The sequence below is a fragment of the Cervus canadensis genome, chromosome 9, assembly GCF_019320065.1.
Source record: "Cervus canadensis isolate Bull #8, Minnesota chromosome 9, ASM1932006v1, whole genome shotgun sequence".
Taxonomy (NCBI): Eukaryota; Metazoa; Chordata; class Mammalia; order Artiodactyla; family Cervidae; genus Cervus; species Cervus canadensis.
Window position 1 is genome coordinate 68,877,772 of NC_057394.1, and position 25,078 is coordinate 68,902,849.

At 39.9% G+C, this 25,078-nt stretch overlaps 1 protein-coding gene and 1 pseudogene across 1 annotated transcript in view; both read left to right on the forward strand.

The window, feature by feature from the left end:
- Positions 1–25,078, forward strand: part of FAM124A (family with sequence similarity 124 member A) — a 111,682-nt gene that overhangs the window by 71,989 nt on the left and 14,615 nt on the right. The gene's annotated exons all lie outside the window — the stretch shown is intronic.
- On the forward strand, positions 23,035–23,793 carry LOC122447515 (annotated as a pseudogene).

A 25,078-nucleotide genomic window follows, 5' to 3' on the forward strand; every position in this document is an offset into this window, starting at 1 on the left:
CTGACCTACCGCTGCCTTCCGTCTGTAGCTGTACGTCAGCTGTCTCTGCCCTGTCATTTTGGCCCTGGAGAACTGGTGCTGACTGATGAGTAAGTGAATCTCTGCCCAGATGATTGAAGCTCTGACATGAAGCCCGGGGATGGTCAACAGCTGTGTTTTCTAGCGCACTGAGAAAGCCACCTGGCCATGAATGGTGGCTGACCTACAAGAAAAGTCCTGAGAAGAGAAAGAAAGGGCCTTAGGAATCCTCCACTCTTGTGTCCATGGCTTGCTGCACTTCTGTCTTGATGAGTGTCTCCTCAGTATTCTTACATTAAATTTCCCTTTTAAATAGTAGGAGACGAATTTCTGTCCTTGACATCTGAAAGAGTTATACATTCAGTCTTAGAGGACAAAATTCAGCTTTGATTGCCATCTTTTGAAGGGCTACAGAAAGGATCCATGGGAACAGTTGAAGAAATGGTAAACAGGATCAAGGAAGAAACTTCCAGGGCTTGGGTATTGTTGAATAAAGAAACAATTTTTAAAAACCTTTTCCTAATGCTACAAAAAGAAGGTCTTTAACCTCCTTTCACTAGAGAAAATGGGGTTTGGTCAGAACTAATACGTTCTCTGTTACACAAAACTCCACGCTCCTGGCGTGCCACTGGCATGGCCACCCTTGGCTGTGTGTCTTTATTCAGGAGAGAATCCAGTTGTGCAGCTCAGTGGTTGTTTGTTTCCCTTTGGTCAAGTGTCTGCTCCTGGCTCAGTCCCTCAGGTAGCGGGAGCAGGATCATGCATGTGGCATGGAACCTCAGAGGAGGTAGACTCTGAAGGCCTGTGAGCCCATGAGTGGCCACAAGAGGGTGCCATGTTGAAGGGCCCTGGGAGCCAGGACGTGATTTGTTTTCCCATCTCTTAAATCTAATGATGTTGATAGTTGAGTTACGAGCATCACCTTTCTTTCCCGAACCTACCTCTTTCTTCAGTTGCCCAGCTACTTTGGGGGTCACTTCTTTAACATCCCATCATGTGGGACATTTCAAACAGCTGGGCTTCCCTAATTCAACTGGTTCATCTCTTCCCTGACGCCAAGAACACCTGGTTATCAGCAGACTGCAGAGGCAGCAAAGCCTTGAGAGACAGAGTCCAGTGGGGTAACATGTCAGTATTTTAAGGGAAGCAGAGACTTGCAGAGCTAATGAAGCAGTGATGGAAGCTGTCACAGTCTGAGGGGAGGAGGCAGAAGTCTGTTCATAGAGAGAAATCAGATAATGATTTGACTTAAATCCAGTGACATGGACCATGTGAATAACCTCTTTAAGTCCTGGAACCTCTGTTTAGCAACTATAAAAGGAAATGGCAACCCACTCCAGTACTCTTGCCTGGAAAATCCCATGGACATAGAAGTTTGGTGGTCTACAGTCCATGGGGTCGCAAAGAGTCAGACACAACGGAGCATGCATGCATGCAACCAACCATAAAAGAGGGCCCTGTTTGTCCCTCCTTGTTGGGACACCTCTTGGCCAAAATAGCTGTCTGCATGTAACCTCCATCAGCTAGAAAAGCAACGGCAGATTGTTTGGGATGACATAGTTTCTTTTTAGTAGATATTGTATTTTAATCCCAGAAAAAAATAGGATTAAACACAGAAATAATGAAATTTTTAAAAACCTATATGTTAAAAATTTTGTATTAGGTTTAGAAATAATTTGTTCATGTCTGGTATTTTAAGCATTTGTTGTGTTTTCAAGAATTTGGTCTATTAGAACAAGAGACCAACATTATGACTCCAATTTAAAATATAACTTAGAATTGATTTATATTTGCTGTTTTAAGTTAAGGGATATAAGAATAAAGGTAGCAAATTTGTAACACTGAAACATTTAAGAGGATTTAATAGTCAACAGTTCTATGTCTAATTGATTAGATTCATTAGAGTTATTTAAAGACTTAAAAAGTTTTGTTTATTAATCAGACCACTTAACTAAAAAGAAGACATTAAATGTATAAAAAGAAGAAGACATTAAATGTATAAATGCAGTTTAAAATGTTAAAGGAAATTAGTTACTTAAGCTGCAAGAGCTCTTTTAAAAATAAGTGTTTATTATTAACATTTGCTAGACTTGTTAGTGGAATAATAAGATTTGGGAATTGAACTCAAATTAGTAAATTTAAGTGAAATTTGGGCTTGACATAGATAACTGTAATTAATTGGATATTAATTTTTCAAAAGTAGATTTTAGATATTTCTCTATGCACAAAAACAGATCAGAAAGCCTACATTGATAGTCCAAAATTTTAACTGAGTGACCAATGGAACGTTAGTTTAATCCCAGCCAGAACTAGTTCAAGTACAGCCAGGGCTAGTCCCCAAGAAAGCAGGAAGATGCAAGGATCCAGCTCCTGAACGAGGTCAGCGTGGCACCAGTGAGACGGTGCTGGGGGCCACTCTCACTCATGGCATTCTGGGAGTGCTGTGCTTAGTCACGTTGTGTCCAGCTCTTTGCAACCCCATGGACTGTAGCCCGCCAGGCTCCTCTGTCCATGGGATTCTCCAGGCAAGAATACTGGAGTGGGTTGCCATTCCCTTCTCCAGGGGATCTTCCAGACCCAGGGATCAAACCCAGGTCTCCCGCATTGCGGGCAGATTCTTTACCATCTGAGTCACCAGGAAAGTCCAATTCTGGGAGAGGTCCTGTTTACGCTGGGTTTTACTGGGACTTCCCACATAGCTCCCTCATCCATCTTTAATGCAGGAGACCCCGGTTCGATTCCTGGGTCGGGAAGATCTGCTGGAGAAGGGATAGGCTACCCACTCCAGTATTCTTGGGCTTCCCTTGTGGCTCAGCTGGTAAAGAATCGCTTGCAATGTGGGAGTCCTGGGTTTAATCCCTGGGTTGGGAAGAAGGGAAGGGCTGGCGAAGGGAAAGGCTGCCCACTCCAACATTCTGGCCTGGCGAGTTCCATGGACTGTATGGTCCGTGGGATCGCAAAGAGTTGGACACAGCTAAGTGACTTTCACTTTCACTACCAGATCCCATGGAAATCTGGCCCATTCTCTTAATGGTCCGCTGCATTTAGGGTGGGCCCAGCCCAGATCAGTGACCCCAGGCCCCCACATTCATCCTGCAGCCCTGATATCCCAGCGGGTTGGAATGGCTGGTGCTTCTAACAGGCAAATAGCCAATGACTTTGTGTCCGGTTGTTGACGTATCTGAATATTCAAGCCAGAAATGAGTCATCCTTTTCAACATATGAAGATACTTGCTGCATCCTATCTTGTCTTGAGTGAAAATGCTTATTTAATTGACATATTCATTGCCCATCTATCAAGTTGTCCCATCTTTAGATCCTTATGTTTCTACATCTGTGTTTTGAATAGTAAGCACTTCAAAGACCGGATTATTTTTTAATTCAGTATTTTTACTTTCACCACCCAAGAAAGCCCACATAAAATTCTGGTTGGGAAAGCTCCTGAGGACATAATGAGTACTACTGCTCTGTGAATAGCAGTCACAGTGAGTTCCTGACATATTCCTGGCATGCTTCTTATTAACTCGCGAAACTTGGAGACACTGTCCTAAATTCTGTTTGCTGAGTAGAGGCATTGTTATTACAGGACTAATCTCAACAATCAACATTTTTCCCCAGTGAGGCAGATTTATGGAAAAGATTAGATCCATCTTTGCTCTTTCGAATCTACAATGACAGTGACGTCTGTGTGTTCCAGGGGGAGGCTTGATGGAGCTTTTGTTCAGCCCGGGTCTTTGTTCTGTGGGACAGTTAGCTGATTGCGTCTGATATGGGCAGCCTTGTGTTCCTGGCCTAAGCATTACAACTATATTCAATAGTTCTCTGTCTGTTTTAAGTGAGCTAACAGATAATACTGCAAGAGGAAGCCTAGGTGAGCCACAGCAATGGCTGGAACTGATGAGGTTTCAAGGCTTGAAAAGCAAGTTTTGTTTTTAAAACAGATTGGCAGATAAGAACAAAGTAGAAAATTATTGAGAGGGGAATGCAGCAGTGGAAAACGCATTCTTCGGAATTTCCATTATCCGTATCATTTTCCAGACAAAGGTTAATTGAGAGGACAAGTTCAGGGTACTTTAGCCAAAATAATTGTATAAAATGAGGGGGAAAGTGAATGCTAATCTAATTAACACAGCGGGGGTAAGACAAAGAGAAAAGAATATTCCCGTGTGCTCACGCTGCCTCTCCCACCAGCTTTCGTCATGAACATTAAGCAAGGCACAGTTTTCTGGGTCTCAGTTTTCAGAATCACAGATTTTTGGAGCTGAATGGTGATAAAAGTTTACTTCACAGAAAGTAAAAAAGAGGGTTTTTCCAATCTGAAGTGTATACAGTCACGAAAATATATACTACCAAGGCTTTCAGAATATTGGTTTGACAAAAATGTTCATTCAGGTTTTTCCATAACATCTTACAGAAAATCCCAAACTTTTTTGGCCAACCCTAATAGTTACATGATGCAGGGAATGAGAAATAAAGGTAGGCACAAGGGAAAATCAGGAAATTGGCAGTTCCAGTTCTAGCAGTTCCCATTCTAGCTGGACATTAAAAATCACCTGGAAAGTTTTTCAACTGATGCCCGGGACCCACCCCAGAGATGTAGTTTCAGTTCCTCGAGGGTCGGCTAGGTCTTCAAGCTTCCCTGGTACAGCCAGATGGCAAACTGCTGGCCTGCCTAATTCAGTCCATTCACTCTCACTTCTCTTGGCATGACTTCATGACAGCCTCGGTCCCGAGGCTTTGCCAGTCTCTCTCCTGGCACCTGTGTGTGTTCACTGCCCTGAGGATGGTGTGGGGGGCTGAAGTTGAGAGGGGCCGGGAGGTGGACCAGTAGTCTGGCAGTAATGCAGCCTTGGCTAGGGCCCCTGGAAGGTTCTGAAGCTGTTCATTAGACACAGCTTGTTGGTGTTGCCTCGTTTTAAGTGTGGGTCCTTTTCTGATATGAGCAGCTATCTCAGATTTGCAACAGCATTGCCTTTGAGTTTTAAAAAATTCGTTTTTATTTATGCCAGACAGTGGAGGTGGTGGTGGTGTTTAGTCACTAAGTCGTGTCCAACTCTTGCAATCTTATGAACCATGTAGCCCATCAGGCTCCTCTGTCCATGGGATTTTCCAGGCAAGAATACTGGAGTGGGTTGCTATTTCCTTCTCCAGGGGATCTTCCTGACCTAGGGATTGAACCCACATCTCTTGCACCGGCAGGCAGATTCTTTACCACTGTGCCGCCAGGGAAGCACAGACAGTAGGTAAGGGGTGCCCAGTTATCCTTAGACTAGTGATTGTAGGCCAGGCAGAAAAAGGTGTTAAGTACCCTACACTGGAAATTATGAGACGCTCCAATTGTGACACCCGTCGTTTCCCTCTCCGAGGCACGCTGGGTCACCCAGTTCAGCAGAACTGCAACTTCTTCCACCCCATCTCCATAAAAGAAGACTGGGGTCGTGTCAAGTCAACAGGTTATCTTTGGGAGGACACAGTCCCTCAGCTTACTGTAAGATTGAGTGTCCCCAAACCGTACTCCCTCTCCGCATTCATGAACTAGAGGACCAGTGACTATCTCTTGTCTTTATCATGCCGATCCACTGAATGCCCAAGACTTGATGCCCTGGGTCCTTTGTTGTTGGAGCCTGGAGGAAAGGCAGGAGAGAGATGGTCAAGCTAAAAGAGATGAGGCGGAATTCATGCATGGTGTCTGTGCCTTGGTGAGTGGGTGGTAAAATTGGAAAATTGGTTTAAAATTAATTTAAAAGGCAGTTTGACAGGCAGCAACAAACCAAAGACCACAAGCCAAAGGTGGCCTGCTATTTTTGTACATCAAGTTGTATTGGAACCCACACATAGCAATTGAACCCCAAATCAGCCACCTCTTCCTCATTGCATCATTTTATTCTCTGAAAAAAGTGGCCAGTGACTTAGACTGGAGGATGGCAAGCCTAGTTGAGGGTGAGAGTGCTAGAGTGAACCGAGGAAGAAGAGATCCAGTTCTGTATTCTCAACAATCCCTTCAGCCCAGCACACCCCTGACTGGCCTCAAGAACACAGGCTGCTGGGTTTCTAGCACTTGTCTAGGTAGGAGATTGGAGGGAACTGACGGACTGATGGCTTACATACCAGACTGTGCCATTGCAGAAAGTTTTACAGAACCTTCTTTTTTTCTCCCATAAGCTTTGTAGAACTACAGAGTTGACCCTTGAACAATGTGGTGATTCATCTAAACATAGCTTAAGAGCTGGACCTCTGTATCCATTTGTGCATATAGTACTGTAGTTCTCACTGTGGAAAAATATCCATGTATAAGTGGACCCACGCAGTTCAACCCCATATTGTTGAAGGGTCAGCTGTACTTTGTTTTTAAAACTGTCCATCAGTTTATAAGAACAAAAATTTAATTTAAAAATGAGGCATTCCTAAAATTTTGACTGCTGAATTTATTGGAAAGCATTATGTTTCCGTAATACAAAAGCAGTGGTTCTCAACTGGGGGCATTTTTGTAGCCCTTTGTGTCTGAGAACATTGGGCAATGTCCGGAGACATTTGTGGCTGTCTCCATGTGGTGGGAAGAACAGGGGTTCTGCAGACATCTGCCAGGCAGCATCTAATGCATGAGACACCCCCACACACACAGCAAGAACTATCCAGCCAAAAATCAGTTGTGCTGAATTGAGAAGCCTTGAGTTAAACTAAATGTCTAGGATTCCAGTTAGGCTTCCAAGTGTGTGTGTGTGTTGACTTAAATGAATAATCCTTCCAAATGTGTGTGTTAACTTAAATGAATAATCCTTTCACCTACAGTATAGTAATGGGTTAAAGTTCAGTCCCGCAGGCTAGCATTATACCCTCAGAAACAATTATATGGATAATTCAAAACTAGATTCTCTTGATTAATGCTCAAAATAAAAATGGGATTTTAAAAAATTATTTTTACTGAGATATAATTGATAACATTGTGTAATTTTCAGGCACACAATGTATTGCTTTGATAACATTTATATATTGCAAATACAGTTACTTCAGTAGTTAAAGTTTGTTGTTGTTCAGTTGCCAAGTCGTGTCCGACTCTTTGCAACCACATGGACTGCAGCATGCCAGGCTTCCCTTCACTATCTCCTGGAGTTTGCTCAAACTCATGTCCATTGAGTCAGTGATGCTAATTAGCCATCTCATCCTCGGCTGCCCAGTAGTTAGCTAGAAGCTTTATCATGTCTTGTATTATTTTTTTGCGTACACTGTACAGAGAATGATTAAGATCTAAGCTCTTAGCGACTTTGAAGTTCATAATATAGTATTGATGACTAGAAATGCTGTTGTGCGTTAGATCTTCAGAACTTATCTACTAGTTACAAGTTTGTACCTTGAAATAACAACTCTCTGATTCCCCTACCCTAGCTCCTGATAACCACCATTGTTTTTACAAGTTCAGTGTTTTTAGATTCCATATATAAGTTGTGTTTGTCTTTATCTGACAAAGGCATTAAGGTAGTAAAGTATGTCAGATTGGGAAGATCCCCTGCAGGGGGGCATGGCAACCCACTCCAGTATTCTTGCCAGGAGAATCTCCGTGGACAGAGGAGCCTGGCAGGCTACAGTCCAAAGTACAGCTGACCCTTAAACAATATGGGTTTGAACTGCACGGGTCCATTTATACTTATATTGGTGGGCTACAGTCATAGGGTCACAAAGAGTCAGACACGACTGAAGCGACTTGGCATGCATGCACGCACCTGTTGTCACAAATGGCAAGATTTCCTTCTTTCTTGAGGCTGAATAGTATTCTATGGGGATATATAACATATTTTCTTTATCTGTTGATGGACACTTAGGTTGCTTCCATGTCTTGGGTATTACAAATAGAGCTACCATTTATTGTTTTTAGGACTTCCCTGGTGGCTCAGGTGGTAAAGCATCTGCCTACAATGCAGGAGACCTGGGTTTGATCCCTGGGTCGGGAAGATCCCTTGGAGAAGGAAATGGCAACCCACTCCAGTACCCTTGCCTGGAAAACCCCATGGACAGAAGAGCATGGTAGGCTACAGTCCATGGGGTTGCAGAGTCGTACATGACTGAGCAACTTCACTTTCACTTCCACCATGATCATGAGAGTCCAGATACTTCTATGACATAGTGAATTCATTTCCTTTGGATATATTCCCAGCAGTAGAATTGCTAGATCATATGGTAGTTCTATTTTCAGTATTTAGAGGAATCTTCATATTGTTTTTCCTAGTGGCTGCATCAGTTCATCGGAGAAGGCAATAGCAACCCACTCCAGTACTCTTGCCTAGAAAATCCCATGGACAGAGGAGCCTGGTAGGCTGCAGTCCATAGGGTTGTGAAGAGTCGGACATGACTGAACAACTTCACTCTCACTTTTCACTTTCAAGCATTGGAGAAGGAAATGGCAATCCACTCCAGTATTCTTGCCTGGAGAATCCCAGGATGGCGGAGCCTGGAAGGCTGCCGTCTATGGGGTCGCACAGAGTCGGACACGACTGAAGTGACTTAGCAGCAGCAGCAGCATCAATTCATGTTCTCACCAACAATGCACAAGGATTCTCTTTTCTCCACACCCTCATCAGCATTCATTATCTCTTGTCTCTTTGATGACAGCCTTTGTAACAAATAAGAGGTAATATCTCATTATGGTTTCAATTTGCATTTCCCAACGATTAGTGATGTTGAAAACCTTTTCATGTACCTGTTGGCCATTCATATATTTTCTTTTAAAAATTGTCTGTTCAACATCTGCCTCCTTAGTGCAGTAGGCAGCGTGTCAGTCTCATAAAAATTGTCTGTTCAGGTCCTTTGCCCATTTTGTTTGGGTCATTTTTTGCTTTTGCTATTAGGTTGTGTGAGCTCTTTATGTTAACCCCTTATCAATATGTGATTTACAAATATCCTCTTCCATTCCATAGGTTGTCTTTTCACTTTGTTGATCCTTTCTTTTGCTATGTAGAAGCTTTTTATTCGATCTAGTCCCACTTGTATAATTGCTGTTTATGCTTTAAATGTCATATTCAAAAAATTATTACCAAGACCCATATCAAGGAGCTTTTTTCCTATGTTTCTCCTAGGAGTTTTATAGTTTCAGGTTTAAGTCTTTAATCCACTTCAAGTTAATATTTGTGAGTGGTATAAAATAGGGGCCTAGTTTCGTTCTTTTCCAAGTGTGAATATTCAGTTTTCCAACCACCATTTATTAAACAGATGGTCTTTTCTCTAGAGTATTCTTGACTTCTTTGTCAAATACTAGTTGACCATGTATGCATACATTTATTTCTGGGATCTGAATTTTGTCCCATTGGTCTGTGTGTGTGTTTTTATGCCATCCCATAAAAACATACAGTTTTGATCACTATCCCTTTGAAATCAGATATTGTGGTGTCTCCAGCTTTGTTATTCTTTCTCGGGATGACTTTTGCTATCTGAAGTGTTTTATGGTTCCAAAAACACTTTGCTGTTGTTGTTCGGTCATTAAATCGTGTCCAGCCCTTTGCGACCCATGAACTGCAGCACGCCAGGCGTCCCTGTCCATCACCATCTCTCGGAGTTTACTCAAACTCATGTCCATTGAGTCAGTGATGCCATCCAACCATCTCATGCTCTGCCACCCCCGTCTCTTGCCCTCAATCTTTCCCAGCATCAGGATATTTTCCAATGAGCCAGCTCTTCACATCAAGTGGGCGAAGTATTGGAGTTTCAGCATCATTTCCTTCCAATGAATATTCAGGGTTGATTTCCTTTAGGATTGACTGGTTTGATCTCCTTGATGTTCAAGGAACTATCAAGAGTCTTCTCCAACACCACAGTTGATTACCATTACTATTTTGTAATATCAGTTTGAAATGCTTCTGTGTTCTTATTTCTCAAGATTCTTTTGTATATCCAGGATTGCTTTGGATATTCAAGGTCTTTTGTGGTTCCATAACAAATTTTAGGATTGTTCTATTTCTGTGATAAATGTCATTGGAATTTTTTTCCTCTGTGTCTTACAGCTTTCAGTGTACAGGCCTTTGATCTCCTTGGTTAAATTTATTCCTCGGTTGTTTTTCTTTTTTTTTTTTGATACAATTTTAAGTTGGATTGTTTTCTTTTCTTTGTGATAGTTCATTATTAACATACAGAAATGCAATAGGTTTTTGTATATTGATTTTGTATCCTGCAACTTTACTGAGTTTATTATTCAGTAAATCTCTTCTATTTTCTTTTCAGTCTCTGTGTCATTTATTACTGCTCTGATCTTCGTTATTGCCTTCTTTCTGCTAAATTTGGGCTTAGTTTCTTCTTTTTTCTAGTTCCTTGAGATGTAAAGCAAGATTGTTTATTTGAGATGTTTATCACTATAAACTTCCTCTTAGAACTGCCTTTGCAGCACCCCATGGGTTTTTATATGTTGTGCTATTATTTTCATTTGTTTTAGGATATTTTTTATTTTACTTTTGATTGCTCCTTTTGACCCATTTGTTTTTCATGAGTATGTTTGTTAATCCCCATATACTTGGGAACTTTTCAGCTCTCCCCCTGGTATTGATTTCTAGTTTTATACCATTGTGTTTGGGAAAGATACTTGGTATAATTTCAACTTTCTTAAATTTGCTAAGACACTGTGATTTATTCTGGAGAATGTTTTGCGTGCAAGAAGAAGTGTGTTCTGGTGCTATTGGATAGTCTATTCTGTATATGTCTGTAGGTCCATGTGTTCTAGAGCATCATTTACGTCCATTATTTCCTCCTTGACTTTCTACCTGGATGGTCTGCCCACTGTTTAAAGTGGTATTATATTGTTGTCTGTTTCTCCCTTCAGATCTTTTAATAATATTTTAAAATAATTGTTTTTTAGACACTCTAATACTGGGTGTGCATATCTTTACAATTTATGTATCTGATGAATTGCACCTTCATCATTATATAATGACCTCATCTCCTGTTAAGTTTTTGACTTAATATCTATTTTGTCTGATATAAATATAACCACCTCTGCTTTCTTTAGGTTTCTGTTTGCTTCAAATATCTTTTTCCATCCCTTCACATTCTGCTTGTGAGTATCTATACTGCTTAAGTGAAATTCTTGTAGGCAGATACAGATGGGTCTTATTTTTAATCCATTCAACCAGTTTTTAGCCCATTTACATTAATTATTGATAGCTAGAGACTTACTGTCACCAATGTTAATTGATTTCTGATTGTTTTGTCATTCCTTGGTTCCTTTTGCTGTTTTTCTTTGTGAATTGATTATCTTTTTGTAGTAGTTTGCTTTGATTCTTTACTCATCATTTTGTGTCTATTATCTGGTTTTGGTCTGTGGTTACATGAGGCTGTCATAATACATTTTATAGTTATCAGCTAAAAATAGATGATTATGACACCTTCCATTACTTAAGAAAGGTCCACCCATTTACTGCCCCCCTCAGATTATGTTGATGTCCCAATTTATGTTTTATGTTATTTATATATTATACATTTATATTGTTATATTTATAAATGTTATATTAACATAATATTGGATGGGTTGCCATTCCGTTCTCCAGGGGATCTTCCTGACCCAGGAATCGAACCTGTGTCTCTCACATCTCCTGCATTAGTAGGCAGGTTCTTTACCACTGGCACCACCCCATATATTAAACATTTATATTGTAATATTTATAAATGTTATATTAATGTAATGTTGCAGCTATAGTTACTTTTATTCAACACTGTTTTCTTTAACCTATATGCTAGATATCAAAGTGATTTATACACCACTGCTGTAGTGTTGAGTATTTTGAATATGACTATATGTATTCACCTTTACCAGTATTATATTTCAGTATGTTTTCATGTTAATTTGTTTCAGTTTGAAGAACTTTCTTTAGCATTTCTTGTAGGGCAGGTCTATGTTCTCAGATACTCAGTCCTGTCTGACTCTTTGCGACCCCATGGACTGTAGCCCGCCCGGCTTCTCTGTCCATGGGATCTCCCAGGCAAGAACACTCGTGTGGGTTGCCGTTTCTTCCTCCAGGGGATCTTCCTGACCCAGGGATCAAACCCACATCTCTTTTGTCTCCTGCACTGGCAGGCAGGTTCTTTACCTGTGAGCCACCTGGGAAGCAGGTCTAGTGGTGATTACATTCCCTCATGCTTCGGTTTGCTCAAGTCTTTATCTCGCCTTCATTTCCAGGTGACAGATTTGGCTTGTTTAAGTGCTTTGAGTATATCATCCCACAGTCTGTAGGCCTGCAAGATTTCTGCTGAAAGCTTTACAGTTCTATCAGAATTCCCTGTATGTGATTTTCTCTCGCTGCTTTCACTATCCTCTCTGACTTTGATTTTTGAGAGATTGGTTATAATGTGTCTTAGTGAGGATCTCTTTGGGTATTATCTCTGAGCTTCCCTTACCTAGATGGCCATCTCTCCCCCTAGATTTGGGACTTTTTCAGCCAGTATTTCTTTAAGATTTCAGTCCCTTTATCGCTTCTCTGTTCTTTCTGGGACTCCAAAGTGAAGATATTCTTTGGATCATGTCCCACATAGTTCTTCACTCTCTTTCATTCTAATTTAAAAAATGGGATTCTTGCTTAAGTTGTTAATCATTTCGGCTACCCTTAGGATCTCCTCATTAAACTGTGGCAAGGAGTATTTCTTTAATGCTTACCACATATGCTTATGATCAAGGGAATTTTAAGGTGCTTTTATACATACATACATATATATATTATAAATCATAAATACCAACAGTTCATATTTGGTTTTGATGGGAAAAAATGAGGACTGTAGTATTATTGGATAGCAGTAGCAGTATCTAATGATGGAAAAATTTTAAGTCAAGAAATATCTGAGGGGCTGCCTCAGATATTTTTTTTTCACCTTTGTTTAATATCATTATCAGATCTTGGGAAAGTGTGGTAAATGTTACAGAAGATACTAAATAGAGGGACTGTGAACACCAAGAAACATGAGATAAAAATACATATATGTGTATCTGGATTTATTCAGTAGTAATTTGAGTGCCTGTTTTGTACAAATATGAATATGTTAATTTTTTAAATACTTATATAAAGGATAGGTGTTAGAGGTCAATCAACCAAGCTCCTAAATGCCTTACTGCACTAAAAATTTTATAATTAAACCCAGTTCCTTTAAATACATAAATATACTTATGTGCAAAATGTTTGTTGTGATGATTTGTGCTTAGGTTCAACTGAGAAAGAGGCTTAAAAAAACAGAAGCTTAATAACAATGGATGCTTGCTTCTCTCTATTTTTGACAATCCTCAGAGATCCAAGCTTCTTTTCATTATGTCTTTCACCCTCTGTTTGGCTGCTGGGTGGAATAGCAAATTTTTTTTTTAAGACTAGTAATAACTTTACAAAAAAAATAAGAACTCCTGCCCATCAAGAGACACCAGAAAGAGAGTAAGATGACAAGCCACAGACTGGAAAATGTTATCTAGAATGCATACATCCAAGAAAGGAATTGAATCTAGAACATACTGTATACAAAGAGCAGGTGCTTCACTAAAGAGGATATTCAAATGGCCAATAAACATAAAAAGATAATATTATTAGTCATCTGGGAAATGCCAGTTAACAGCATGATGAAACACCATCACCTACCGAAATGACTGAAATGAAAAAGAATGCTAACCATAGAGGTTGGCGAGGATATAAAGCAGTTGGAATACTTGTAAATTCCTGGTAGAATTATACATTGGTACAATCAGTTTGATGTAGATTTGTTTGGAAGTACCTGCTGAAACTAACAGCTGCTCACCTTGGCCCCAGCAATGCTACTCCTACTTATAAGGCCAAGAGAAATGAGTGCATTTTGTTCACAAAAGAAGGGAGCTGGTCAGATAAGGCTTCACAGCATCACCTTAGGCTTGGTCTCTAAAGATGTCCTCTAGGCTGACAGGCATCAGGAGTAGCATGGCTTGTTTGGGAATGACGTTAGTTCCAAACGCAATCTGTATGCTCTAGTCAGTTCTAGGAAGACCCAAGGCTCGATGGAGTAGACAAGTTCTTATAGTGCTTGCCAGTGAGTCTCTTCTGCCGAGGAACGTGGTCAGGTTTGTTATTTAGAAAGGTCATTCGGAGAGATGTGTGGGGTGAAGCTGGGGAGGCTATGTAACCATTGACAGGAAGCCTGTCCAGGTGGATAGTTATCGCTTTGCTGCCATTTTGCCAAATCAGCAAAATGGTATACATTGCCTTATCTTTCATTTTAAAAAGAAAAGAATTAGTATGTTACCCTGACAGTCTGAAAGCCTTACAGTTCCATAATAACAAAGAGGAAAAGAACAGACAAGTAATTTTCCAGCAAAGACTTGGTTAAACCACCATCCTATAGGCCTAGAATCTCTTTGAAAATTTTCAAACTTCCAACCTAGAAACGTCGCTGATTTGACAAAATGTACACAGATTAGGCTTCCCTGGTGGCTCAGTTGGTAGAGAGTCTGCCTGCAATGCTGGAGACCTGGGTTTGATCCCTGGGGAAGAAAATGGCAAAACACTCTAGTATTCTTGTTTGGGCAATCCCATGGTCAGAGGAGCCTGGAGGGCTACAGTCCATGGGGTCACAAGAGTTGGACATGACTTAGCGACTCACCTGCACAGGTTACTTTGAGAGTGAATCTTGCCTGAGTCCTCCCCCTCTCTTTCTACTAACCATTCAGAAAAGACAGCCCAGGGTTCTGGTTCAAGATGGTGACAAAGGAGGAGCCTCAACTAACCTCCCGCCATGGACACAGCAAACCTCCAGCTACAGATGGGACAACAACTTTTAAAACTAGCAGAGCAACTCCTGCAAAGCAGGTAGGAGGCTGAGACACAACATCACCAGGACCCACAATCAGAGGGGCTCGTACGGCTCCCAGCCTGTCCCCGAGGAGCAAAGGGTTTGAGGCCCAGCTTTTAAGGCTCCCACCTGAGAGACAAGTTATCCCTAACTCTGAGAACATCTAGCTTTGAAAGCCACTGGGGCTTGTGTCCAAGAAACCCAAAAGTGCTGGAATTCTTAAAGGGCTTAGGCAGAATCACCCATTCTAGGGCCCAGAGCAGAGGCAGCCAACTAAAACACACCAACGCTTTCTGTGAAACACGTCAATTTGTTTATCTTAAAGCTTCAGCCCAAGAGGCAGGCATCTAATTTAACACATGTGCAGGGGCTTACTCTCCAAAAGAGAGGCGGGAAGGTGCTATCTTTACACTGTCCCTCACTCCAAGTCACTGGTAACTCCTAGAAAAGAGCTTGAGCCCTCATCTTATGCCCTGCTCTTTGCAGTTGCCATCCAGAGGAATCCCTTGGTTGCCTGGCTGTGGTGGACAGCAGAGCTTACACCTACAGGTCCCATAGGACTGTAACAAGCAAAGACTTCTTAATTATCTAACCTCAGGGAACAGCAAAGAAGCAAGAGAATCAAAAGCCCCAATCCTCCTATACAGGAAGCCTCTTAACTTACTTTCATGGCTGTGGCCTATAAGCCAGGCTTCTCTCTCACTCACACACACATAGAGGATGACTGAAGTCCTCTGCAAAGACCAGGGAAGCTGGTAACTGTCATCTTCATGCTTTCTGTCTTCCCAGCTCCAAATCGCCACAGTCTCTGAGAAAGGAGCTCTTATAGACATCTGGTGACCCAGCTTTTGTGGCTACCACCCTGAGGATACATCCTTTGATAGCCTGGCTGTTGTGGTCAGTGAGGCTTGTGTTAACAGATTCAATGGGACAGTAGCAAACAAATAGTTCCTAACACATTATTGACACATATGTCTTTTGTTACCCAAACATCATCAAATGGAGATGTAGCAATACATTTTCAGAGGGTGATACAATTAATGTCACCATGTAAAGTTTCTGGAGCTTAAAACTGATCAAGGGTCCAGTTCATTTACAACTTACGACTGCTGTTATTATTCACATTGTGCTCTGTTAGGTCATTGTTCCAACCATGTGTATGTTATAAACATGAATTTAATCAGTGAGTTTCAGGCAGATACTTTCTCTAATTGTCCGAGGAACACATATACTAGTGTCCTAGAAGATGGTAGTTCTACAGAATATAGTTCTAACTATATGAATACTAGACCCACAAAAAGACGAAAAAAACCTTAGTGACTGATTCTGATATGGAAAGTGAAAATGAAACTCCCCATGCTGGAGAATATTCATTTGCTTCTACAGAAGACTGCGTTGAAGACTACATTTCACAAAAATTAGAAGAATTTACAGGTATGTCAGGTGTAACTAGTGAATGTAATAACCCCCGAAGTGTTAGTTAAGTAACAGAATTAGTTTTAAGGAGGCCAGAATAAAAATTGCTGGCCAGAGGCATTAGTTTCTGCAAATATCCCCCGGTCAATAAGGACTTAACTAGCTATCACCCCAAGGCTCAGTACACAGAGGGAGCAGACAGATTCTCCCCTCTGGGACACTGACAGGTCTAGGAACACCCTCCCTTCCTGGAACCATTAAGAATAAAATAGGCTCCTTAAACACAACCAACTACGGCAGGGTTGAACAATAATTTCATCTATTACATGAGGTTGCTACTTCAGACTGGGAGCAGTGGCTGTTTTCTCTAGTGCATACACACCAACACAGAAAGTCAAAGAAAATAAACAGAAAAATATGCTCCAAATGGAAGAAGTTATTTACCTCATGATGAGTTCAAAACAACGGTCATAAAGATGCTCATGAGTTCAAGAGAACATGGGAACATGCACAAAGTGAGACCTGCAACAAAAGAAAGAAAATATAAGAAAGAAGCAATAAAAGTCATAGAGCTGAAAAATATAATAACTGATGAGAAAAATATACTAGAGGGGTTTAGCAAGGTGCTAGTGGTACAGAGCCTGCCTGCCAATGCAGGAGACGTAAGAGATGCAGGTTCAATCCCTGGGTTGGGAAGATCCCCTGGAGGAGGGCACAGCAATCCATTCCAGTATTATTGCCTGGAGAAACCCCTGGACAGAGGAGCCTGGTGGTCTACAGTCCATCGTGTGACAGAGTCAGACACAACTGAAGCAACTAAACAACACGAACTTTAGAATGCTTTCAAACTTAAGTCTATTTTAAATTGATAAGTTGTTTTTTGTAAGCCTCATGGTACCTTAATGCAAAAACCCATAGTACATACACAAAATGTAAAGAGAAGAAAATCTAAGCATGCTAATGCAAGATATCATCAAATTTCAAAGGAGGAGCAAGAAAAGAAGAGGAGTTACAAAACAGCCAGAAAACAATGACCAGAATGACAGTAAGACATACCTATCGATAATCACTTTAAATATAAATGGACTGAATGCTCCAATCAAAAGACAGAGTAGCAGAATAGATATAAAAAGACAAGATACACCTATATGTTGCCTATAAGATACTTACTTCAGATGTAAGGATACACACAGATTGAAAGTGAAGGGATGGTAAAAGATAGACTCATTAGAGACAAGGTTATTTTATGATGATAAAGGGATTAATCCAACAAAGGATATAACATTTGATGAGACAGACAAACCCAACATTGTTTAGTCACTAAGTCATGTCTTTGCTATCCCGTGGACTATAGCCCACCAGGCTCCTCTGTCCGTGGGATTCTCCAGGCAAGAATACTGGAGTGGGTTGCCATTTCCTCCAGGGGATCTTCATGACCCAGGGATTGAACTCGCGCCTCCGACATTAGCAGGCTGGATCTTTACCACTGAGCCGCCAGGGAAGCCCACAACCCAACATAGGAGCACCTAAATATATAAAGCAAACATTAACAAACATAAAGAAATGAGTAACATTACAGTATTAATAGGGGACTTTAATACTCCACATTCATCAATGGGTAGATCAGACAGAAAACAGAACATACATTCTTCTCAAGCACACATGGAATTATTCTCCAAGATAGATCATATGTTAGGTCAAAAAAAAGGTCGACGTAAATTTAAGATGATTTAAAATGTATCTTTTCCATCCACAATATTATGAAACTAGAATTTTAAGAAGAAAACCAGAAAATTCACAAGTATGTGAAGACTAAGCAACATGCTGCTGAACAACCAATAGGTCAAAGAAGTAAGCAAAAGAGAAATAAATACCTTAATATAAATAAAAATGGAAATACAACATGCCAGACTTATGGGATATAGTAAAAGAAGTCCTAACAAAAAAAGATCTTTAAAAAAAACTCTTTATACCTCAAGTAATTAGTAAAAGAACAAAGAAGCTCAAATTTAATGGCAGGAAGGAGAGGTCACAATGGATATAAATAAAAAAACAAAAATAGAAAAGATCAATAAATCTAAGAGCCAGTTCATTGAAAAGATAACAAAACTGACAAACCTTTGCTAGACTCACCAAGAAAAGGACAGGACTCAAATCAGAAATGAAAGAAGAAAGGTTAAAATTGATAACACAGAAATACAAAGCTTCATGAAAGACAGCTATGAATAATTAGATGCCAACAATTAGCCTAGAAGAAATGGATATATTCCAAGGCACATTCAACCTACCAAGACTGAATCACAAAACAAAATCTTTAACTGATTACTAGTAAGGAGATTGAATTGGTAACCAAAAATCTCCAAACAAAAAGAAGTCCAGGGTCAGACTGTTTCACTGGTAAATTCAACAAAACATTTAAAAAAAATAAATAATGCCAGTCCTTCCCAAGCTCTTCCCCCCAAAAAGAGAGGAGGAGACACTTCCAAAATCGTTTTATAAGGCCATCATTACCCTGATACCAATCTAGATAAGAATACCATAAGAAAATTACAGGTCAATATCCCTGATGAACAGAGATGCAAGAATCTTCAACAAAACTAATTCAACAATACATTAAAGGAATTGTACAACATATTCAAGTGGAGTTTATTCCAGAGGCGCAAGGGTGGTTTAACATCTGATGCAAGTCAACTGGTGTGATATACCACATTATCAAAATGAAAGATAAAACCATAATCTTATCTCAATAGATACAGAAAAAGCATTTGATAAAATTCAACATTTATGGAAAATTTTCAACATATGGGGTATACAAGGAACATATCTCCACATAAAAAAGCCACACATGACAAACCAACAGCTAACATCACACTCAGTGGTGAAAAGCTGAAAGCTTTACCTCTGTGATCAGAAACAAAATAAGGATTCCAGCTCTCATCACTTTCATTCAATGTAGTATTGCAAGTTCTAGACAGGGCAATTAGGCAAGAAAAAGATTTAAAAGCCATCCAATTCAGAAAGAAGGAAATATTCCAGGAACTCATTTATGGCCAAAGGATGTTAACATTTGTCATGCAATGTCAATGAAATACCATATTTTGTTGCCATCAATTTACTATGGTGTTTTGTATTGTGATTTTGTATTAAAATATAATCATGTTGTGTTTTTAAGAAAAGGAAGCAAAACTGTCACTACTTGCAGATGCAATGCTACTTTATAGAGAAAAATCCAAAAGCCTGCGCCAGAAAACTATTTGAACTAAAAACTTCACTAAAGTTGCAGGATACAAAAATATTAAATAGCTGTTTTGTTTTTACACACTAATAGCAAACTATCAGACAAAGAAATTAAAAAGCAGTCGACAATTGCATCAAAAAATAAGATAACTAAGAGTAAATTTATACAAGAAGGCCAATGACATATGTACATTGAAAACTAAGATTTTGGAGGGAAGATTCAAGATGATGGAGACGGAGGACATATGGAGCTTATCTCTTTCCACAGATTCATCAAAAACACATCTACAAGTGGAACGATTCACACAGAATATGTACTGAACACTGGTAGAAGACCTCAGACTTCTGGAAGGCCAAGATAACCTCCACATAACCAGGCAGGGCAAAAGAAAAAAGAGGAAGGAGGCAAGGAAGTAGTAGGATGTAGAATCATCTCTCCCTACAACAGTTCTCACGGACCACTTGCTGAATGCTAGCAGAGGACCTCAGACACCTAAAAAGACAAGAAAGATCCCCCCAGATAAGACAAAAGAAAGAAGAAGGGAACAGGAGAAGGAAAGAAAGCAGGATAGGACCTGAATTCTTGGCAGGGAGCTGAAGGTGAGGCGAGGTTCTCACATCTGGGGAAGCTCCATCCCAGGCAGGGAAACAAGCTGGGACAGAAGGGGAGCTTTAGGGGCTCAAAGGAGGGCCCAGCAACAGGTTTGTGACGGGCAGGACAGGGGGGCCACCAGGAAGAAATAGAAAATATGAATACCAATCACAAGTACTGAAACTGTGGTTTTAAAAAATTCTTCCAACAAATGCAAGTCCAAACCAGATGGCTTCACAGGTGAATCCTATCAAACATTTAGAGACGCACTAACACCCATCTTTCTGAATCTCTTTCAAAAAACTGCAGAGGGAGGAATACTCCCCAAGCTCATTCTACAGGGCCACCATCACCCTGATGCCAAAACCAGACAAAGATACAACCATAAAAGAAAATTACAGACCAATATTATAATGACTATAGACACAGAAATCTTTAACAAAATACTAGTAAGCAGAATCCAGCAACACATTAAAAGGATCATACACCATGATCAAGTGGGATTTACCCCAGGGATGAAAGAAATCCTCAATATATGCAAAATCAATTAATGGGACACACCACATTACAAATTGAAGAATAAAAACCACATGATCATCTCATTAGATTCATAAAAAGCTTCTGACAAAATTCAACACCCATTTATGATTAAAAAATTCTTCACAAAGTGGGCTTGGAACCAAACAGGGCATATACAACAAACTCATAGCAAACATTACTCTCAAGGTAAAAACCTGAAAGCGTTTCCTCTAAGACCAGGAACAAGACAAGGATGTCCACTCTCACCACGATTATTCAACATAGTTTTGGGAATCAGAGCCATGGCATTCAGAGAAGAAATAAAAGAACTCTATATTGGTAAAGAAATAAAAGCTGTCACTGTTCACAGATAACATGATACTATACATAGAAAATCCTAAAGATGCCAACAGAAAAACTATTCAGAAGGCTCCTCTGTCCAGGGAATTCTCCAGGCAAGAATACTGGAGTGGGTAGCCATTCCCTTCTCCAGGGGATCTTTCCAATTCAGGGACTGAAGCTGGGTCTCTGCATTTTTGGCAGTTTCTTTATCGTCTGAGCCACTAGGGAAGCCCTGAAAAATACTAGAGCTCATCAGTGAATTTAGTAAAGCTGCAGTATTAAAAATTAATACCCAGAAATCTCTTACACTCCTATACACTAACAACAAAAGATTGGAAAAAGAAATTAAGGAACCAATCCCATTTACCATTGCAACAAAAAGAATAAAATATCTAGGAATAAACCTCCCTGGGTCAGGAAGATCCCCTGGAGAAGGAAATGGCAACCATGCCAGTATTCTTGCCTAGAGAGTCCCATGGACAGAGGAGCCTGGCAGGCTACAGTCTCTGGGGTCACGAAAAGACACAATTGAGCTACTAACACGTTCACTTTCAAGGAGGCAAGAGACCTGCATTCAGAGAACTATAAGATACTATGAAAGAAATCGAAGGTGAAACAAATAGATGGAGAGAGAGATTCCCATGTTCTTGGATTGGAAGAAGCAATATTGTGAAAATGGCTATACTACCCAAAGCAATCCAGAGATCTGATGCAAATTCTATCAAATTATCAATGGCATTTTTTCACAGAATTGGGACCAAAAAAATGTACAATATGTGTGGAAACACAAGCTGAAGCTCCAGTGCTTCGACTCATTGGAAAAGACAAGACCCTGATGCTGGGAAAGATGGAAGGCAGGAGGAGAAGGGAGCAACAGAGGATGAGATGGTTGGATGGCATCATCAACTCCATGGACATAGGTTTGAACAAACTCTGGGAGACAGTGAAGGACAGGGAAGCCTGGCATGCTGCAGTCCATGGGGTCACAAGGAGTTGACACAGCTGAGTGACTGAACAGCAACAACAAATGGAAACACAAATGACCCTGAATAGCCTAAGCTATCTCGAGAAAGAAAAAGGGAACTGGAGGAATCAGGCTCCCTGACTTCCTATATTACAAAGCTACAATAATCCAGTATGGGTTTGTGCTGGCACAAAAACAGAAATCTAGATCAATGAGACAGGATAGAAGGTGCAGAAATAAACCCATGCCCCCAACTAGGACAAAAGGGAAGACTATACAGTGGAGGAAAACAGTCTCTTCAATAAGTGTTTCTGGAAAAACTGGACCACTCTATGTAAAAGAATTAAATTAGAACACTCCCTAATATCACACACAAAACTCAACTCAGAATGGATTAAAGACCTAAATGTAAGGCCAGATACTATTAAACTCTTCGAGGAAAGCATAGGCAGAACACTCTTTGACATAAATTGCAGCAAGATCTTTTTTTATCCACATCCTAGAACAATGAAAATAAAAGCAAACATAAACAAATGGGACCTAATTAAACTTAAAAACCTTGCACAGAAAAGGAAACCATAAACAAAATGAAAAGACAACCCTCAGAATGGGAAAAAATATCTGCTAATGAGCAACCAACAAGAGATTAGTCTTCACAATATAGAGGGAGCACATGCAACTCAATATCAAAAAACAAAACAATGGGCAGAAGGTCTAAATAGACATTTCTCCAAAGAAGACATACAGATGGCCAAAAAGCACATGAAAAGATGCTCAATATCACTAATTTTCAGAGAAATGCAAATCAAAACTACACTGAGGTATCACTTGACACTGGCCAGAATAGCCATCATCAAAATGTCTGCAAACAATAAACGCTGGAGAAAGTGGGGAGAAAAGGAAACCCTTCTACGTTGTTGGTGAGTATGTATTAATCAGTTGGTCCAATCATTATAGAACAGTATGGAGTTTCCTTAAAAAAAAACTGAAATAGGACTACCGTTTGATCCAGCAAACCCACTCTTGAGCATATACCCAGAGAATACCATAGTTCAAAAAGATACATACACCCTAATGTTCATTGCAGCACTATTTACAATATCCAAGACATGGAAGCAACCTAAATGTCCATCAACAGATGAATAAAGAAGTTATGGTATCCTCTTCCCTGGCTGGAACCATGAAGGGTGCCAAAGAGAAGAAAAAGAAGGTTCCTGCTATGCCAGAAACCCTTAAGAAAAAGTGAAGAATTTTGCAGAGCTTAAAATCAAGTGCCTGAGAAAGAAGTTTGCCTGAAAGATGCTTTGAAAGGCAGGGAGGAAGCTTATCTATGAAAAAGCTAAGCATCACCACAAGGAACACAGGCAGGTGTCCAGAACTGAAATTCAAATGGCTGGGATGGCACGAAAAGCCGGCAACTTTTATGTACCTGCAGAACCCAAACTGGCGTTTGTCATCAGGATCAGAGGTATCAAAGGTGTGAGCCCGGAGGTTCTAAAGGTGCTACGGCTCCTTCACCTCCAGCAGATCTTCAGTGGCACCGTTGTGAAGCTCAACAAGGCTTCAATTAACATGCTGAGAATTGTGGAGCCATACATTGCATGGGGGTACCCAAATCTGAAGTCCGTAAATGAACTGATCTACAAGCGTGGTTATGGCAAAATCAACAAGAAGCAAATTGCCCTGAGAGATAACGCATTGATTGCTTGATCTCTTGGGAAATATGGCATCATCTGCATGGAGGATCAGATTCATGAGATCTATACTGTTGGAAAGTCTATACTGTTTGCGTTTCAAAGACGCAAACAACTTCCTGTGGCCCTTTAAACTGTCTTCTCCACAAAGTGGAATGAAGAAAAAGACCATCCATTTTATAGAAGGTGGAGATGCTGGCAACAGGGAAGACCAGAGCAACAGGCTTATTAGAAGGATGAACTAAGATATCTACCAGGATCATTTTTGTAATATGGTCAGTTAATAAGCAATTGGAAAAAAAAGTTATGGTACATACATACAATGGAATATTATTCAGCCATAAGAAAAAAATGACATAATTCCATGTGCAGCATCATACTAAATGAAGTCAGAGAAAGACAAATATCATATGATAACACTTATATATGGAATCTAAAAAACAAAAAGATACAAATGAAACTATAAAACAGAAACAGAGGCACAGACTTTGAAAGCAGCCTCATGGTTGCCAGGGGGAGGGTTGAGAGGAGGACGTTGGGAGGAAGAATAAAATAGGAGTTTGGGATTAACATATACACACTACTATATATTACTATAAAACATAACCAGCAAGGACCTACTGTATAGCACAGAGAACTCTACTTAATATTCTGTAATAACTATGTGGGAACAGAATCTGAAAAAGAATGAATATATGTATAACTGAATCACTTTGCTGTACATCTTAAACTAACACAACATTGTAAATCAACTCTACTTCAGTATAAAATAAAAATTAAAGAAAAAATAGGAAACTATAAGATATTGATGAAGGAAATTAAAGACACAAATGAGTGGAAAGATACTGTATATTGCATGCTCATAAATTGGAAGAATCAATATTGTTAAAAAAAAAAAAAGGTCCATACTACCCAAAGCAATCCACAGAGTCAATGTAATCCTATCAAAATCTCAATGGTATTTTTCACAGAAACAGAATAAACAATCCTAAAATTTGTATGGCACCATGAAAGACCTCGAATAGCCAAGGCAATCTTGATAAATAAGAACAAAGCTGGAGACATCATGCCTCCTGATTTCAAACTATTACTACAAAACTACACAAATTGAAACAGCATGATATTGGCATAAAAACAGACATATCGATCAATGGAGTAGCCTAGAGTTCCCAGAAATAAACCCATGCATATATGGTCAATTAATTCATGACAAAGGATCCAATCATATACAACGGGGAAAGGACAGTCTCTTCAATAAAAGATTCTGGGGAAATTGGACAGCCACTTGCAAACTAATTTAACTGGACCACTATCTTACACCATACACAAAAATGAACTCAAAATGGATATAAGAATTGAACCTAAGACCTGAAACCATAAAACTCCTAGAAGTAAACATAGGCAGTAAGCGCCTTCAGATTGATCTTGGTGATGATAATTTGGATTTGACGCCAAAAAGAAAGGCAACAAAAGCAAAAAATAAACAAATGGGGTTACATCAAGCTAAAAATCTTCTGTATAGGAACCATC